General features: G+C 35.7%; 1 protein-coding gene and 1 non-coding gene across 6 annotated transcripts in view; one reads left to right on the forward strand and one right to left on the reverse strand.

The window, feature by feature from the left end:
- JAK2 (Janus kinase 2) overlaps positions 1–20,860 on the reverse strand; it is a 164,498-nt gene that overhangs the window by 87,995 nt on the left and 55,643 nt on the right. The window lies entirely within an intron of this gene.
- On the forward strand, positions 12,387–12,494 carry LOC112868752 (U6 spliceosomal RNA). Its single transcript, XR_003224348.1, has one exon. It is a non-coding gene; the product is annotated as a U6 spliceosomal RNA (small nuclear RNA).

Consider the following 20,860-nt stretch of genomic DNA (forward strand, 5'->3'; position numbering starts at 1 on the left):
AAATAAATAAACGTTGAAAAAAAAATTAAAAAAAAAAAAAGAATATAACAATTACTAAATGAAGTTAGAAAGGATAGTGCATACAAAATCAATATACAAAATTTAATTGATTTTCATATACCAGAAACAAATTTAAAAATGAAGATGATTAAAAACAGCATCATTAACAATAGTAACAGAGTCAAGTGTTTAGGAATAAATCTACTAAAATATCTGTAATAACTCTAATAAAAACTATAAAACACTGCTAGAAAAAATAAAGGCCAGTTAAATAATGGAAGAATAGAACATACAGATATAAGAGTATAGAAAAACTGGGGGTGCTTGGATGGCTCAGTAGGTTAAGTGTCTGACTTTGGCTCAGGTCATGATCTCCCAGTTCAGAGCTTGAGCCTCCCATCAGGCTCCACACTGCTAGTGTGGAGCCTGCTTGGCATTCTCGCTCTCTCTGCCCCTCCCTCACTTGCACTTTATCTCTCAAAACAAATAAACTTTAAAAAAAAAAAAAAAGACTATAGGAAAACTCAATATTGCTCAGGTAGCATCTCTTCTCCAAATTGATATATAGAGTCAACACGGTCCCAATTAAAATCCTAGCAGCTTATGTTATGGGAATTTACAAGTTAATATCTGCATGGAAAACAAAGGATTACAAGAGTCAAAACAATCTAGAAGAGCCAACTGGAAGGATTTACATTACCAGACATCAAGATTTACTGTGAAGTTAGTATAATTAAGTCAAGTTGGTATTGGCATAAATACAGAAAAATAAGAGTCTCCCTTAAAAACTGAGAATAAACTGAGGGTTGATGGGGGATGGGAGGGAGGAGAGGGTGGGTGATGGGCATTGAGGAGGGCACCTGTTGGGATGAGCACTGGGTGTTGTATGGAAACCAGTTTGACAATAAATTTCATATTTAAAAAAAATATAGAAAAATAGACCAAAGGAACAAATAGAGCTGAGAAAAATATCCTCACATAAGATAACCTAACTGAAAACAAATATGGTCAACTGCATTTTGGTGGAAATGTCAGTCTTTTCAGTAAAAGTATGGCAGTCAATGGCTATTAAGTGGCAAGAAGAAAAAGCAATCTTGACCTCCAACTTACACCAATACCCAAAAATATTAATTTGAGATAGATAACCAACCAATAAGTAAAAGGTCATATAATATTCCAGAAAAAAATATCTTCATGACAGCTTTTAAAACAGGACATTAAAAAAAAAACTACAATAAATAGATGTATATATTAGACTTCTCATATGCATGTAATAATAGTTTCAAGTCACATGAAGCAGAAAAGTAAAGAAAGAAATAGGCAAAACAACTCTAATAGCTAGAAATTTTAATACTGCTCTGTCAGGAATTAACAGAAGTAAAACAGATGAAAAAAATAAGAATATTGAAGATCCAGGGGCATGGGTGACTCAGTCAGTTAAGCGTCCAACCCTTGATTTCGGCTCAGGTCATGATCTCCCAGTTTGTGAGTTCGAGCTTCGCACTGGGTTCTGCACTGACAGCACAGAGTCTGCTTGGAATTTTCTCTCCTCCTCTCTCTGCCACTCCCTCACTCATTCTCTCTCTCTCTCAAAAAGAAATAAACTTAAAAAAAAAGAATACTGAAGACCTGAACATCATTAACCAACTAAACATTTACATCACAATATACTTAATAACTGCAGAATGTACATCATTTTCAAGTGTAAATGGAATAATGGAATAAATGGAATACTAAGTTATATCATATGCCAGTCTAGTCTATAAATTAAGACTCCGTTTCCTTTGCTGTACAGAAGCTTTTTTTTTTTTTTTTTTTTTTTTTTTTGTAGTCCCAACCGTTTATCTTTGCTTTTCTTTCCCTTGCCTCACGAGACATATATAGAAAAATATTGCTACAGCTGATGCTGGAGAAATTACTGCCTGCACTCTCTTCAAGGATTTGCATGGTTTCAGGTCTCACATTTTGATCTTTAATCCATTTTGAGTTTATTTCTGTGTATGGTGAAAGTGGTCTGCTTCAGTCTTTTCCATGTAGCTGGCCAGTTTTCCCAACACCATTTGTTGAAGACACTGTCTTTTTCTCATTGTATATTCTTTCCTTCTCTGTCAAAGATTAATTAACCACATAATTCTGGGTTTATTTTTGGGTTTCCTGTTCTATTCGATTGATCTATATGTCTATCTTTATACCAGCACCATGTTTTCATTACTACAGCTTCATAGTATACCTTGAAATCTGGGAGAAGGATGCCACCAGTTTTGTTCTTTTTTTTCAAGATTGCTTTGTCTATGCAAGGTCTTCTGTGGTTCCAAAGAAATTTAAGAATTGTTTATTTGAGTTCTTTGAAAAATGCTGTTGGTATTTTGATAGGGGTTGCATTAAATCTATATATTGCTTTGGGAAGTATGGACATTTTAACAATATTTGTTCTTCCAACCCATGAGCATGGAATGTCTTCCCACCTCTTTGCATCATCTTCAATTTCTTTCATCAGTGTTTTACGGTTTCATAGTATAGATCTTTCACCTCTTTGGTTAAGTTTATTCTTAGGTATTTTCTTATTTTTTGGTGCATCTATAAATGGAATGTTTTCTTAATTTTAGTTACTGCTGCTTCATTATTAGCATATAGGAACACAGCAGATTTCTGTCCATTGTTTTTACATCCTGTGACTTTACTGAATTTAGTTATCAGTTCTAGTAGTTTTTGTTGGCATTTTTAGGGTTTTCTATACATAGTAGCAAGTCATCTGCCAAGAGTTAGAGTTTTGCTTCTTCCTTAGCAATTTGGATGCCTTTTACTTCTTTATGTTGTCTGACTGCTGTGGCTAGGACTTCCAGTACTATGTTGAATAAAAATGGTGAGAGTGTATATCCTTGTCTTGTTCGTGACCTTAGAGGTAAAACTCTCAGTTTTTCACCACTGAGGTGGCTGTGTGTTTTTCATATAAAGCCTTTATTATGTTGAGGTATGTTCCCTCTAGACCTACTTTGCAGAGAATTTTTATCATGAATGGATATTGTATTTTGTCAAATGCTTTCTCTGTGTCTATTGAAGTGATCTTACGGATTTTATCCTTTCTCTTACTAATGCAATATATCACACTGGTTGTTCTGTAAATATATTACCACGCTTACATTCCAGGAATAAATCCCACTTGGCCATGGTGTATGATTTTTCCAATGTATTGTTGGATTCGGTTTCCTAAAATTTTGTTAAGGATTTTTACATCTATATTCATGAAAGATAGTGGCCTATAGCTCTCTTTTTTGGGGACATCTTTTTCTGGTCTTGGTATCAGGGTGACAGTGGCCTCAATGACGTTTTCCTTCCTCTTCTTTTTTTGGGGGAATAGCCTGAGAACAATAGGTATTAACCCAAAAAGTTTGACAGAATTCACCTGTGAAGAAATCTGCTCCTAGACTTTTGTTTTGGGAAGTTTTTTGATTACTGAATCAATTTCATTGCTGGTAACTGTTCTGTTGAAATTTTCTATTTCTTCCTGCTTCAGTTTTGGTAGGTTATAGGTTTTTAGGAATTTATCCATTTTTTCTAGATTGTCCAATTTATTGGCATAGACAGGTTTTCATAATATTCAGTTTTCATAATATTGATATTGTGTTACAATTCTTTGTATTTCTGTGGTGTTGATTGTTATTTCTCCTCTTTCATTACTAATACTGTTTATTCAAGTTCTCTCTCTCTCCCTCTCTCTCTCTCTCTCTTTTGATGATTTCTGGCTACAGGCTTACCAATTTTGTTGATCTTTTCAAAGAACCAGCTCAGGTCATGATCTCACAGTTGAAGAGTTCAAACCCTGCATCAGGCTCTGTGCTGACAGCTCAGAGCCCAGAGCCTGCGTCGGATTCTGTGTCTCCCTCTGCCTCTGCCCCTTCCCCAAGCTCACTCGCTCTCTCTCTCTCTTTCAAAAATAAAAATAAACATTAAAATAATAATTGAAATTTCTCAATAATTTCTCCAAAGAAAATGGAGAAAACAATTTTATACTTTATTTCTTGGCTATTGGAGAAATAAATAAAAATGTTATTACATAGTAAAAAAAAAAAATAAGAGAAGAAAAACTGTTAAAAAATAAAATTTTTGAAATACAGCTAATGTGATGTTTAAAGGGAAATGTGTATTTTAAGTACTTATGTTAAGAAAGATGATCTGGCATCAATAATCTTCCTAAGTAGCTAGAAAAAGAAACCAGAGAAAAGAGAAGAAAGTAGTAATGAAGAGCAGAGAAAACAGAGAAAATCAATAAAACCAAAAGTTAGTTTTAGAAAAAGATTAATAAGATTTATATCTCTAAGTAGAATGATCAAAAATGAAAGGAAAAAAAAAAAAAACACATGAGTTATCAATAGCAGGAATAAAAGCCGAATATCACTACAGATCTTATAGATACTAAGTGGAAAAGGGATTACAATGATTTATACCGGTAATTTTAACAAAACTGATATAGAAAAAAACAGAAAACATGAATTGTATCATACATATATCTGTTCAATAAATCAAATTTTTCATTAAAAATCTATCCACAAAGAAAACGCCAGGCCAAATCACTTCACTGGTAAAGTCTGCCAAAATTTAAGGACAAAATAATACCAATTCTATACAAACTCTTACCAAAAACAGAGAAGCAGGAAATACTTCCCAAATTATTTTATTTTATAATCATTACTCTGATGTCAAAGCTAGATGTGAGTATCACAAAAGGCAAATGTTTCTCAAGAACATCGCAAAACAATAGAACATGGAACCAGTAACACATAAAAAAGTCAGAAAATCAAGACCAAGAGGGGTTAATCCCAGGAATGCAGTTGAGAATGATGTCTAAATACAATTTCTCACTATTCCCATTCACACAGATTCTAGTTTTGCTTCTTCAATTTAAAACAAAAATGTACGGTTAAGGGCAAAATGTACAGTATGTGAATTACATCTCAATAAAACTGTTTTTTTAAAAGTACATCTATTCTTAGAAGAAACATAGAAAATGTAAAACAATTCCCCCAGATAGCTGTTAGCATCAAAACAAAGTTTTGTTGTCTTTACCTCTTCTCATTCCTACTTTAGTTTGATCAGTTTCTACCAGATATCTGGCTACCCAAACATACTTTTAAAGTTCACATTTGGCCAATTATATCTAATGCAATACCTCCCTAAACCATAATCAAACATCCAAGTATAGTGACAGCCAAGAAAAGTTACATAACATGAATTGCACAAGGGCAGAGAAAGTCCAATTTGAGCTTCTTGTCAATGGTATTGGGAACATCATGTCTTCAACAGAAATCATCAGTTAGTAAAAATTTGGATCTACTTATCAGCAACTATTGTTTAAAAAAGGGCTTGGATATTTTTTATCAGACAGAATTTCCTATGGTAATGACAAAGAAACGTTGGCTAAGAACTACGGTAGGAGGATGCTTCAGGCATAATGTACCTACTCTTCTGTTTCCCTACATTCCTCAAAGGCTAAACTAACATTTGAGGAAAGACAGCTAAAAAGGGAACAGCAAGAAGTATCAATTATTTTTTAGTCTCATCTACTTTTAAGTTATTTGTCAGTTTAAGAAATTGGCTTTATTATATATACACTCCCATCTAAAGTAAGAGGGCCTTTTTCTAAAAACCCGTGTTTTGGTGTCAGTATTATTTCCCTTAGTTTTTGCTTCTATCACCTCTTTCATTAAGTAGGATTTTTCTTTGATATGATATTATTTAAAAAATAAATTTTTTTTAAAGTAGGCTCCGTGCCCAATGTGGGGCTTGAACTCACAACCCTGAGATCGAGAGTTGTATGCCCTACTGACTGAGCCAGCCAGGTGCCCCTAAAAATGTCTTAATTAGCCTCTAGGCTAACGTTAAAACCACTTTGATATACATTTCATAAAACATTTTAGTACTGATTGCTAATTGCTAATATCTGGAATATGTTTAATTAATCTGTTGGAAGTTAGCTATATTTCCTTTAAGTGTATGTTGGTTTCCATTATTCGCTATTAATTATAAAGAATTAAAAGTAGAAAAAAATCACTTAAAACTTAAAACCAATGTTCACAGAATGAAGCCGATTTTGGAAAGTATACCACAGTAATCTATAACTGTCATAGAAATTTCCTGGTGATACAGTAAAATATAAAATTCTACTTTATGAATCCTTAATAAAAGAAGATAAAATGTCATTATACTGCACTTACTCATATATTTCCCTTCTCTTTACAAAGGTATTTTAGGAGTAATTCAGCCAAAATGTAGATAAAACAGGTATGTATTAGATTTGTTAAGAGAAATTCTGGAATTTTTAAACTTGCTCGCTCATGTCAAATTTTCTAGTCTAAATGTATTCCATCACTTTTCTGTTTACATATTATTGTATCACCTGACTTTATCGCAACTTACTTAACACTCATTTACACATTCAACATTTTCCAAAAGAAAGAGACAATCCTTTGCCTTAAAAGCTCTTCATCTGAAGGGAAAGGAAATAATGTGGACAGATATAAAACAATACATAAAGTGTTGCAGGAACTGTAATATTCAAATACACAGGGGGAAAAGGACAGGACTGTGTACCACATAGGTTTACCACATAAACCTACCTTAATTACCAACTGGACATTCAGAGAAAGGGAGGAATCAACCTGAATTTGAGATTTCCAACTAAGCAACTAGGTATAAAAAAAGTAATGCTACGCACCAAGATAGATAACAAAAGTAAGTTTGAAAGGAAATAGGATTTTTTTTAATTTTATTTTTGAGAGAGAGAGAAAGAGAGAGAGAACGAACGTGTGAGCACACAAGCAGGGGGCAGCAGAGAAAGAGAGGGAGACACAGAATCCAAAGCAGGCTCCAGGCTCTGAGCTGTCAGTGCAGAGCCTGACGCGGGACTGCAACCCACGAACCATGAGATCATGCCCTGAGCTAAAGTTAGACATTCAACTGACTGAGCCACCCAGGCACCCCAGGAAAGTAGATTTTAGATATCTGGAATATGAAGCACCTATAAGACAATTAAAAGGAAGATTCGCAGTAATCAGCTTCATATATGAGGAATTAAGAATAATTTCTTGGTTTGGGGTTTGGGAGGCTGGGTGTCCAGTCTTAGAATTCACAGAGTAGGACATATGGAAGAAAAATAGCTGTGGAGGAATGATGAATTCAGTTTGGCACATAATGAATCTCAGTTACCAATAAGACACCCAGACTGAGATACCACATAGGCAGCTAGATTTCCAAAGGCTAAGAAAAACATTATGTGCTTTTGTGAGAGATTCCAAAGTCATTAGGCATAAAGTATACATGATGCCCAGATGTAAGATATATAAGATAAAAAGAGGGTTGGATATCAAATTCTTAAACCCAAACATTTAAGAATTATTTATAACTGTCAGAAATGGGAGAACATAAAGAGGAATGTAGCAGATTCTTGAAACAGTCGAGAAGTAGGAGAAAAGCTGGAAGTGTTCACTTTGTGCCATTTGTATACTTCTGATTATTGTTCTTTTCTGTATAAATTTTAATAAAAATAGAGTTCCTTTTAAAAAAGAAATAAAAAGAGTATCACAAGACAAATTATCAAATATTGTGAAGAGGTTAAATAAGATAGAAGAAAGGGAAAAAAATCCACTGAATTTAGCAATTAAGAAATTAGCAAAAGACTACCATAGATAAAGGATGGGAAGGGTAAAGACCCCTCCCACAAAGGCTTTTCCTTTCATTCTATACTATTATTTTGAATCTTCTAATCTCATGCATGGTGTTCAACTTAGAATTCTTACCCAGCAGAATAAAGTAATTTTCAAACATCCGAATATTCAAAGTTTACCTCAAAGGCAGCATTTCAGAAGTTACTTTCTTAAGACATACCAACCAAACCAAAGGAGTAAATCAAAAAGATGACAACAGGTCCAGAAAATAGATCCAACCCTGGAAAGAAGTAGTTAAGTCACATGATGACAGACAGCTGGGCAGCAGGCCTGAAGCACACTCAGCCCAGCGAGAAGACTCTGGAAGGAAGACTTCAGAAAAAAGTGGTATCAGACTGCTTGCCATGAAGCACTTAAAAACAAACAATACAAAACAACACAACACAACACAACACACCCACAGAGGATATAATAAAGGAAAATAACAGGGAAAAAAAAGGGAAAAAAAGGTAATTCCGATGGAAGAAAACTTGACAAGAATGAGAATGAAATTACAGTATGCTCCTGGCTCTACAACAAATAATCCTCAATATAACACTGTTACTGTTTTGCAAATTTGGAATCGCCTACAAAGAACTAAAGTGCCCATTAACGTTACTAGACTCAATGTAAATGTTCATTTTGACATAAAAATACAAATGCTTAACGCTGAGAAGTGAACGCAAGAGGTAGCTAAAGAGAATCTTGGTAAAGGTACATTAATCCTAGAAAGTAAGAAATCAACAAATATTGTCTACGGTTTCTGGAACAAGAAATAAAGTTATAATATACTACCTTAAGTTACAAAGACATCAAATACAGTGAAATGAATACATATGAGGAGAAGGGGAAGGAAACATTGGTATAGGTGAAACAGACTGAACTACGAAAAGTTAACAGTCAAAGCTAACTTTCTCTGGGAGAAAAGGACTGAAGTCAGAAGAATAAAACTTCTCATTGTAACTGTTTTTGCATTTTAAGCTCTTCTGTGTGATCTGATTTTCAAACCAATGTATATGAAATATCTGGGGAAAAAATTAAGAGAATAATTAGGAAATAAGGAAATCGAGGTGGCATGGCTATTTTTAAGAGTGAAGAGCTGGGGCCCTTGGGTGGTTCAGTCGGTTGAGCGTCCGACTTCGGCTCAGGTCATGATCTCGCGGTTTGTGAGTTCGAGCCCCGCATTGGGCTCTGTGCCGACAGCTCAGAGCCTGCAGCCTGTTTCAGATTCTGTGTCTCCTCCTCTCTCTGCCCCTCCCCTGGCTCATGCTCTGTCTCTCTGTCTCTCAATAATAAATAAATGTTAAAAAAAAAAAAAAAAGAAAAGAGTGAAGAGCAGAAAAGAGAAAGGGTAGCTGCTAATGGTCAAAGAGCAGAAGAGAACAAATAATAATCATAATCATAATCATAATCAGCTAAAGCATAATTCTTAAGCTACCAGAGGGGGCAAACAGTGATAATACCAAAGAAAGAAAGGGAAAACAAAGAAGCAAGGTGTTAGCCCTAGGATGGACACGGACAGGATCAAGAGCACAGGTATGCAATATAAAAGACCTAAAAATACCAGAGAATATGAGCAGAAATTGGTAACATTAACAGTTTACCAATCTGAGATAATAACAAGGTTTAATTCGAATGACATCATGAGAATGCAGTACTGCTATAAAATGTGGATGACACTGCAGAGTCAAATATATACTAAGAAACCTTAACATGTCTTTAGGTGAGTTCTTCACCTGGATAATAATATAACCTCATGAAAATGTCAGAAAAAGGAGTATAAAGGAAAACCAAGTTAGATGTCAAAAATTCTCAATAACACAGGAATAGGCAAGAAAAGAGCAGCAAAGGATAACAGGAGGGACTGAGGATATAAGCTGTATCATATTAATCTCAAAGGATAAGATTTTTGTTTTTTGTATCAGGATAATAAAGAGCTATGGAAGTAGCAATGTAAATACTTCCTCTAGACCCTAGGGTAGATGTGATGTAATACCTTTAGGAAAGACAACATTCAATGAAGGTAAAGAATGGAAGAAAACATGCTATAGAAAACCCAATTTACAAGGGAAAGGGAAATTTAGAAGGATCCTATAAAAAGGACTGGAAGGCAGTCAACTGAAAAAGTAGAATTAATAAAACAAGAACATGTAAGAAACTATTTTCTGGCAGTATGAAAATTTTGAATACAATCAAGTCTATAAAATACGAATTTATAGGAAATGCAGAGAACAGAGGACCACAGTACACTATACCATGAAAAGGTTATCAGCAAAATCTACATTGTGGGAAATTATAACTAGTGGAGTTAAAAATAAAGAAGAGAAGAGATGTAGGAAAAATATAGATTGAGACTATAAAGTCACAATGTGTGGACCTTATTTGGATCCTAGTTTAAAAAAATACCCAATGCCATTTGAAAAAGCCGTTTATGACATATCAGACAATCAGAAATTTGATTGCTTACTGAATATATAAAGATATTAAGGAACTGTAATTTTTTATTTGTAAAGCTTTTTAAATTTATTTTTGAGAGAGAGAGAGAGAGAATGTGTGTGTGAGAGAGAGACAGAGAGAGAGGGCAGGGCACTGGCAGAGAGGGAGACAGAGGATCCAAGCTAGCTCTGCACTGTCAGTGCAGAGTCTAGTGCAGGGCTCGAACTCATGAACTGTAAGATCACGACCTGAGCCAAAGTCGGAATGCTTAACCGACTGAGGCACCCAGATGCCCCCAGGTATTGTAATTTTTTAATTTAAAAAAGCGTTCTTATATTGTAGAGGTGAATACTGAAATAATGGAAGAAATGATATGGTGTCTACCATGTGCTTTAAAATAACACCATAACAGAGAAAGCAGATGGCACAGAAATGGCTCAGGTAATAGGGCTATTGAAGCTGAGTGATTAGTATGTAAGAGTTCATTTCACCATTATGTCTACTTTTGTATGTTCAAAATTCTCCCTAAGAAAAAAGCTTTTTTTAAAGGATGTTTGCTATATTTCACCTAGCATTTCTTTTTTTTTATAATTTTATTTTGTTTTTTTAATATACATCCAAATTAGGTAGCATATAGTGCAACAATGATTTGCAGGAGTAGATTCCTTAGTGCCCCTTACCCACTTAGCTCATCCCCCCTCCCACAAACCCTCCCATAACCCTCAGTTTGTTCTCCATATTTATGAATCTCTTCTGTTTTGTCCCCCTCCCTGTTTTTATATTATTTTTGTTTCCCTTCCCTTAGGTTCATCTGTTTTGTCTCTTACAGTCCTCATATGAGTGAAGTCATATATTTGTCTTTCTCTAATTTCACTTAGCACAATAACCTCTAGTTCCATTCACATAGTTGCAAATCTAGCATTTCTTAATAAGAGTGTTTTCAGGTTATTCAATCAGAAAGTTTCAGGAAATGAAATCCCAAATTTTGTTTTATATTTTACAATTCATCTCTCATGTACACTTGAAAGCAAAAGTTGTTCATAAAATTTATTACAGATTTTTTTCTTTTAAAGATTCTGATCTCGGGGCGCCTGCGTGGCTCAGTCGGTTGGGCGGCCGACTTCGGCTCAGGTCATGATCTCACGGTCCATGAGTTCGAGCCCCGCGTCGGGCTCTGTGCTGACAGCTCAGAGCCTGGAGCCTGTTTCAGATTCTGTGTCTCCCTCTCTCTAACCCTCCCCCGTTCATGCTCTGTCTCTCTCTGTCTCAAAAATAAATAAACGTTAAAAAAAAAAAAAAAAGATTCTGATCTCTAAATATAGTACAAGTAGTATTAGGTACTGGCAGGTTTTTAAAAATGAAAAACTTAAAAAAGAAACATGTGAAACTGAAATTTTAGCTGAGAGTAAGATGACAGAGGGTGTTTGATTCCTCCTTGCCTGTTTTGTAGAAGAAGTATGCTAAATAACTTTGTGCTTTTTTATAAAGTGAATATTTAAGTATTTATGTCAAAAATTTTTAAGTTAGCCATTAAAAGAAAAGACTTATAAGATCTTTAAATCTATAAGAAGGCAGAAAAGAAGGAAAAAAGTAAAGAAAATTAAAAGCAAAATAATATAACAAAAAATTTTTAAGTCCAGATGTCAACAAGTACAATAAATGTAGATTAGCCAATTAAAACCACTTTCTAGAAGACAAAGAACATCAGACTGGATTTTCTTTTTTTAATCAAGGTATACAGTGCTTAGAAGAGACACAAAACCATACAGAAAAGTTAACCAAAAAAAGGACATTTTTATCAAACTGACAGGTGCCAAATAGTACTAATCCTTGTTGATCAGAAGCCAAACTACAAACTAAAGGTAACTACAAAATATAAATCAATAAACAAAAGAAATCCTAATAAAAAAAAAACCGAAAGACATGAATAGACCAATAAACACAGGAGAAGATGGTAGATCTCACTTGTAATTAAGTAAATGCAAATTAAGGTAGGATATAGAATTATACCCATCCGGTTGCCAAATTAAGGAGTCCAAAGATACCAAGTGTGAAGGAGAAGATATAGAGCAGAAGGACCCTTCAAACACCTGGTTTTAGAGAGCAACTGGGCTACATTTAATTAATCTGAAGATATAACTATTCTACAAACCAGAAATTCCATTTCTAGTTATAACCCTAGAGAAATGAATGCAGTACTGCATCATGTTCATAGTAGCATTATTTGTAAGAACAAAAAAACCACAAATAGTGCTTCCCTTTGACAGCACAGATACTAAAATTAGAACACTACAGAGAAGATTAGCATGGCCCCTGTGCAAGCATGACATACAAATCTGTGAAGCACTCCATATTTTGGGGAAAAGAAGAGAGAGAGAGAGAGAGACAAACCAAGAAACAGACTCTTAACTATAGAGAACACACTGATTATTCCCAGAGGGGTAGGTGGGTGGGGAGATGGGTGAAATAGGTGAAGGGGATTGAGAATATACTTAACATGATGAGCACTGAGTAAGGGATAGAATTGTTGAATCACTATATTGTACATCTGAAACCAATATAACATTGTATGTTAACTATACTGGAATTAAAATGAAACTTAATAAAATAAAATAATAAAATAAAACAAATAATCTAAATGTTCATCAGTAGAAAAAAAACAGTATATAAATTGGAGAATCTTCATAATGAGAATATTATACATCAATTTTAATGAATGAACTAGAGCTATATATACGAACACACAGATACATGAATGTCATAAAGATAAGTGAGGTTTAAAAAGCAAGTTGTAGATTGATATTTATGTGTGATGCAATCTGTTTAAACCCACAGTTTAATACTACTATATTCTTTATTTATTTGTATATTCATAAATTATATTTAATATATAAATGTTATTTATTTATATATTTATACATTAGTTATATATTTCTATGTATTACTATATCTTTTATAAATTACATTTATAAATATTTATATTTATATGATATAGATATTTATAAATTATATTTATATATTTATAGGTATTACTATATATACGAAATACATACTTAGTATATATATATATGTATATATATATATATATATATATATATATAAAATAAAAGTTTAAAATAGGCATGAAAATGATACTAACCTCAGGCTAGTGGTTAGTTACCTCTAGCGAGGTAAACAGGGGAGAGACAGGAGTAGCAATAGGTAGATGGGCTTCGACTGTATCTATAATGTTTATTTCTTAAAGAAAATAAGATCCAAAGCAAAAAGTAACAAAATATTGTTAAAAGTGGATGGCAAATACAGACAATTTTATTTTCCTAATTTCCTATATGTTAAGAATATTTAAAAAAATATTTTTAAATACTGAAATGAAAACAAAGAGGAAGAATATAGCCTTTGGTTTGGGACGCAAGTTTGAAATGGAACTGGGTTTGAATTCTGTCCCGTGTGATGTTACTCTGAAGTCAGTTTAATCTTTCTGCACTCAGTTTCCCTCATTTCTTAAAACAAAGAATAATAATAATGGCTATGACTTCTGAGGATTGTTGTAATGATTAAACGCAATAATCCACCTGAATTAACCTCATCCAGAGACTAACACTTCCCTTCTCTTCACACTTTATTAGACAATGCTAGAGCTTTTCTTTTCCTTTTTTTCTTTTTTTTTTTTTTTTAACATTTATTTATTATTGAGAGACAGAGAGACACAGAGCATGAGCAGGGGAGGGGCAGAGAGAGGCGGAGACACAGAATCGGAAGCAGGCTCCAGGATCCAAGCTGTCAGCACAGAGCCCGACGCGGGGCTCGAACTCACAAACTGTGAGATCATGACCCGAGCCGAAGTTGGTCACCCAACAACTGAGCCACCCAGGCGCCCCTAGCTTTTCTTTTTCTTTTCCTTTGTTTTCTCTTTTTCTCTTTTCCTTTTTTTCCCTTTCCAACAATACAGGCAGCGAGGATGAAAAAAGTATGGCAATTCATATATGTTGAAAAATAAAACTGCTGAAAAACAAAACTTCTCATTGAAGTTTGGTCACACTATCCCCTAAGAGATGATGTCTTAGTTTAAATATTCCTGGAAGCAAAACCTCATACAGGATTCAAAAGTAAATTAGTTCTGAAATTCAGGAAACTACGACAGAGAAACAGAGAAGTGGTATAAGAAAGGGAAGGCAGCCTATAAACTGCACTCTCAAACCAGCTACCAGAGTGAGCCTAGTCCCTCAGAAAGGCTCTAGAAAACAGTATAAAAAGCATAATATCTCAGAATTATCCCATCCCAGGGATGAGCTGTAGTGTTTGTACAATAGCAACCCCTGAAGAGTTAAGTGGCCGAGGGCTACACACAGGAGTGTTAATTTCACAGCGCTTCCGGCCTGGCCGCCAGAGCATCGGAAGTATGGCTTCCTACATTTTCAAGAAGAGTCAGCTGGTCGGAGATGCAAACACTAACTCAAGCACACTGAAGCTCCCAGGGGATAAAGGTGGATCACTGACAGCACCAACTACCAGCCATGCTATACAATGATGCTATTATTAAAGAGGACAAAAGGAGAAAAGGAGACAATGTGGTCTAGGCTCTATTGACTAATTGGTCCAGAACTTGTTCTTCCCTCAACTTCTGCTTGAAAACAGTAACACTAATTTTGATTACATTAATTACACGTAAACTGATTTAATTTTGTAGGTTCTTTAGAGACTGAACATTCTTCTTTGGTCAAAAATGGAATGTCCAGGTAACATGGCATAAGAAAAATGAATTCTAGATATAAAATTATTCAAAATATAGGAAAATTAATTTAGGAAAAAAGCTTTAACAGAGATTGCTTTTTAAGTATTTTTGTCTCATATTCACACCATCTAATCCATTATGCTGCTCATTTTGTTTGAATATAAACATTACATTAAAAATGTTATAAAGTCAGAAGTGGTAGACACTATCACAGTAAGCACATCTAGTATGAAACCATGAGTTTGAGCCCCATCCATGTTGGGCTCTGTGCTGACAGCTCAGAGCCTGGAACCTGCTTCAGATTCTGTGTCTCCCTCTCTCTCTCTGTACCTCCCCCCTCACACTCCGTCTCTCTCTCTCTCTGTCTCAAAAATAAATAAACATTAAAAAAAATTTTTTTTAAACGTAATAGTACAAAAGGACTAATGAAGACGTGTCTGGGATAACACAAGAATCTGACTTATTAGATAAGACGTGTGTATCTCCTAAAAATGCAGATCCTATTAAATTCTGTGTGAATGTATTTGATAGGCATTTAAAAGTTCTTACGATTAATGATGGGATTTTTTTTTTTTTTTTTTTTTTTTTTGCATAGCTTGTAATTCAAACTATCCGCTAGAAACAGTATACGGGCAAAAAAAAGAGAAGTTAGTCCTTATTTTTCATTGAATTCTCCTTATTATTGGTGAAGATAGCTAGGTATATTTGTTGTCCATGTGTATTTCGTTATGAATTGTGTCTGGCTTTTTCCTATTTTTCCTTTGTTGTATTTGTCATTTTTATAATTTATCAAAGCTCTTAACATATTTGTCAGAAAAGTAATAAGAAGAAATTTACCCATCGTATATTAAAATTTACTATAGGGGTGCCTGGGTGGCTGAGTCGGTTAAACATCTGACTCTTGATTTTGGCTTAGGTCATGATCTCATGGTCATGAGAATGAGCCCCGCATCAGGTTCATATGCAAATTTGCACATGCAAGTTTAATACAGATAAACCATATTGTTAGTTTTTAACAATTTAAATCCAAAAATAGATTAATAAGAACAGACTCAAAGTTAACAAATACCCATTCATCAAGTACAAAAAATAACACCTCACAATAAAGCCAAAAAGAGTAAAATAAAAACAGAAAACCAAGGTTAAATCCAAGTGTAAAATAAGAATAAAGAAAGAAATTGAATAGAATAATCAAATTAAATAATATGCACAAAGATCTGCTTATATCCCTAAGCTGTTGACTTACTCATTTTATTTTCAAACACTGGAATACCTTCCATATGCTAAACATTGTACAGAACTTCAAAATAAAGAAACTGATAGAACTATTCCCTGACCTAGAAATCACAGTAATTTCACAGAGGCCTCTGTTAGAACAAAACAAAGGCTGGAAACAGACTCAACTATATACATAATTTAAAATATTAGTATTTCCCATAGCAAAGATAGATTATTTGATGCCAGTGTTAGAACAATCACCTGAGGGAAAAAAGTTGGATCCCATTTTATACCTTGCACTAACACAAATTCCAGATGGATCAAGAAAGCATGGGAAAGTTTCAAAATATAATTTCAGAGTAGAGAAGAGATCTAAGTATAATTTTTTAAAAAAATAATAAAAGCAATGACTAACAGAAAGAATAGCATAAAAACCAAAAATGGGGGCACCTGGGTGGCTCAGTCGGTTAATTAAGCATCCAACTTTGGCTCAGGTCATGATCTCACGGTTCGTGAGTTCAGGCCCCACATTGGGCCCACTGCTGTCAGCACAGAGCCCATTTCAGATCCTGTTTCTTTCTTTGTCTTTCTCTCTCTCTCTCTCTCTCTCTGCCCCTCCCCCGTTTGTGCTCTCTCAAAAATAAATAAAACATTAAAAAATAAACAAATAGAATTTATTTTAATAAATTAATGCTGCATATATTGCTCCATTTCTCAGAAAAACTCCAAAGATATCAGGGACAGATCAAATATGGCACACCAACAAAAAAACTGCACAGCATAACTACCTAAGATAGGCAAGGCTGACAGCTACTGTCCAACCTTCAGCACACAGCAACTCTGTGCCCAAGACTGTACTAGGCCCATCAAGAAAAGCAGTGAACAGCAACATCATAGACATAGCATCATAGATTCCTGTGCCAATCCCTGTTTTATTTTATTTCATATTTTTGAGAGAGAGCATGAGCACAAGCAGGGAGAAGGCCAGAGGGAAAGAGAGAGGATCTTAAGCAGGCTCCACGCTCAGCACAGAGTCCAACACAGGACTCAATCCCACGACCCTGGGATCATGACCTAAGCTGAAATCAAGAGTCAACCAACTGAGCCACCCAGGTACGTCCAAACCCTGTTTTAAATCAGTGATTCTCAGCCTTGTCCTCAAACTAACACCATAGGCATCACCTGGGAAGTTGTTAAAAATACAAATTCTTAGGTCTCATTTTAGAACTGCTGAGACAGAAACTCTGAGGGTGGTACCCAGCAATGTATGTTTCAATCAGCCCTCTAGGTAATTATGATAAACCACCAGGTTAGGGAACAATTCTAGTACAGCCAAAGAACAGATGAGGACCCTTCTGGTTGTATTCACATATTTAAAGGGCACTGAGGAGACTTAATGAAAGCAAAAAAGCCTTAACAAGGCTGTCCACAAGGGTTTAAAGGCAAGTAAGGACAATGCTATTGAAAACTCAATAAAAGGATACCCTTGTTATATAGTAAAGTGTGGCAAAACTAGCACCTACAGTTAACATGGGAAATGTAATATATACTTAATGAGTTAAGGAAATTCTAGGTAGAATGTTGAAGAAGCAGCTGGCTTCTTCTAGCTGCCTTTGTAATTAAGAGATTAGAGAGGTAAACTAAAGAATGAGCCACTTTTTGAGTGCAATTTCAAGGAAGGGTTCAGAACATCCTTCCCAGCCAGCAGACTATTCTTAAAGTAAGAAAGGGCTTCCCGACAAAGATAATCTACAGTGGGACTGTAAGATCCACAGTTAAAACCTCAGAAAGATCTGGGGCACCTGGGTGGCTCAGTCGGTTGGGCGTCCGACTTTGGCTTAGGTCATGATCTCACGGTGCATGGGTTTGAGACCCGAGTCAGGCTCTGTGCTGAGAGCTCAGAGCCTGGAGCCTGCTTTGAATTCTGTGTCTCCCTCTCTCTCTGCCCTTCCCTACTCACGCTCTGTCTCTGTGTCTCTCAAAAATAAATAAACATTGAGGGGCGCCTGGGTGGCGCAGTCGGTTAAGCGTCCGACTTCAGCCAGGTCACGATCTCGCGGTCTGTGAGTTCGAGCCCCGCGTCAGGCTCTGGGCTGATGGCTCGGAGCCTGGAGCTTGTTTCCGATTCTGTGTCTCCCTCTCTCTCTGCCCCTTCCCGTTCATGCTCTGTCTCTCTCTGTCCCAAAAATAAATAAAAAACGTTGAAAAAAAAATTTAAAAAAAATAAAAATAAAAATAAATAAATAAATAAACATTGAAAAAAATTAAAAAAAAAAAAACTTAGGAAGATCTAAGCAGCAAATTGATCCTTTCAGACAAAAAATTTTCTAAGGATCATTTAAGGGAATTGTTCCACAGCAGCCTCACAGTTAGCCGAAGATAAGAAAAAGCTCCTCTTAAAAAAGATTTGTAGGTATGGCTTTTGTCTGACGGAGCAGATTATGAACTAATACACAGGAAGTCCATGAAATTTTTTTTAAAAATTATTTTATTTATTTATTTTTTATTTTATTATTGTTTATTTATTTTTGAGAGACAGAGAGAGACAGAGCATGAGCAGGGGAGGGGCAGAGAGAGAGGGAGACAAAGAATCCAAAGCAGGCTCCAGGCTCCTGAGCTGTCAGTACAGAGCCGGAAGCAGAGCTCGAACTCACAAACAGTGAGATCATGACCTGAGCCTAAGTCGGAGGCCAAACCGACTAAGCCACCCAGGCGCCCCTCCATGAACTTTTTAAAGGAGCTACATCAGCTTAGAATGAAAGGGGCAGTAACTATATAAAATAAAAGGTGGCTTTTGGACCCTGAAGGACTACAGGCAGGAAGCAAGCTCAGATGGTTACTAAGTTGCAAAGACAGATCAGTTCTTTTGGTGAAACAGAATGATTCAGAAGTGAAATCAATGACCAAAAGAAGCAGTCATGGCCCACAAAGAACAACCTCCAGACAGCAGGATTGCACCCTAGTCAAGAAACTGCCAACGTGTTCCCAGCCAGGTTTCAGAATTGCTATATACTACCATGTGTCTCCTTTGTCCCTCTTTTTGAGCAGGAATGTCCACTGCAATTAACACGTGCCTTTCCCGTTTTGTATGTTAAGTATGTGGAGGCATATAACCTACAACTTGTCTCTTCAGAGGTCTTTTGGTTAAAGAGCAATCACTGTCAAGAAACCATATCCAAGGTTCCCAAGGAACCTCAACAGCATCTGGACCTGACTTAGAAGATGAGATACTAAATTCTGAGCTGATGTCCTGGTGGGAGTGAATTAGAGGTCTCTGAGAAGGGGGTTGGTGTATTTTCATGTATTTTGGATGTGGGAGGCATGTGAAGTGCAGCAAAAAAAAGGCAAACTATGGCAACAGTATTGTCCAGAGACAGCCATAACAATCTCTCTCATCCTGCATGTTTTCTTTCACATGTGACCTTGCCACTCTCCAATTAACTAGTGGAGTTTAATCCCTGTCCACACTACGTTCACTGAAACGTTCGCTTTTAAATCTCAACTCACCATGTAAGAAAGCCAACTACATGGAGACTCCCATGTTGTAAGAAAGTCCAGCCCTCATGAACATGCTCCAGTTAAGAGCCCCAGCTGAGATCTCACTCAACAGCCAGCATCAACTACCAGTCTTGTAAGTGAAGATACCTCTAGATGATTCTAGTCCCCCACCTTCAAGATACCCTTGGCCAGCAAGTCTTCCCAACTGAGGTTCTAGACATTGTGGAACAAAAACAAGGCATTCTTACATTAACAACTCAGGCAACAACAGGTGTTGGCGAGGATGTGGAGAAAGAGGATCTCTCTTGCACTGCTGGTGGGAATGCAAGCTGGTACAGCCACTCTGGCAAAAAGTATGGAGGTTCCCCAAAAAACTAAAAATAGTTTTAGTTTGACCCAGCAATTGCACTACGAGGTATTTACCCAAGGGATACATGTATGCCGTTTTGAAAGGACACATACACCCCCATGTTTATAGCAGCACTATCAACAATAGCCAAAGTATGGAAAGAGCCAATGGATGAATGGATAAAGAAGATGTGGTATATAAATATACAATGGAGTATTACTCGGCAATCAAAAAGAATGAAATCTTGCCATTTGCAACTACATGGATGGAACTAGAGGGTATAATGTTAAGTGAAATTAGTCAATCAGAGAAAAGACAAGTATCATATGACTTCACTCATATGAGGACTTTAAGACACAGAACAGATGAACATAAAGGAAGGGAAGCAAAAATAATATAAAAACAGGGAGGGGGGGACAAAACATAACGGACTCTTAAGCATGGAAAACAGAGGGTTACCGGAGGACTGTGGGAGGGGGTATGGGCTAAATGAGTAAGTGGCATTAAGGAATCTACTCCTGAAATCATTGTTGCACTATATGCTAACTAATTTGTATGAAAATTTAAAAAATAAAATTAAAAATAAAATAAAATAAAATAAACCAAGGCATTCTTGGTGTACCCTATGTGAATTACTGACCAATAAGATCTGTGAGCCTAATAAAGTGCTGCTTTACATCACTACGCTTTGAGGTGGTTATATCACACAGCAATAGCATCTGGAAATGAGCCAGTAGACGGGAAAATTAATAATGCAGGAAAAAGAGGGAGAAATACAATAGTAAAGTCCTTGAAGGTAAAAGGAGATGGGTTTCTGTACCCAAGCAGGAGAAGCTTAAGATGGGATACTGAGTTCATTCATTGTAAATTTTTTTTAAATGTTTATTTATTTTTGAGAGAGAGAGAGAGAGAGAGAGAGAGAGAGAC

This window comes from Puma concolor, chromosome D4 (genome assembly GCF_028749965.1).
Source record: "Puma concolor isolate L17-30 chromosome D4, mPumCon1.1.hap2, whole genome shotgun sequence".
Classification (NCBI taxonomy): domain Eukaryota; kingdom Metazoa; phylum Chordata; class Mammalia; order Carnivora; family Felidae; genus Puma; species Puma concolor.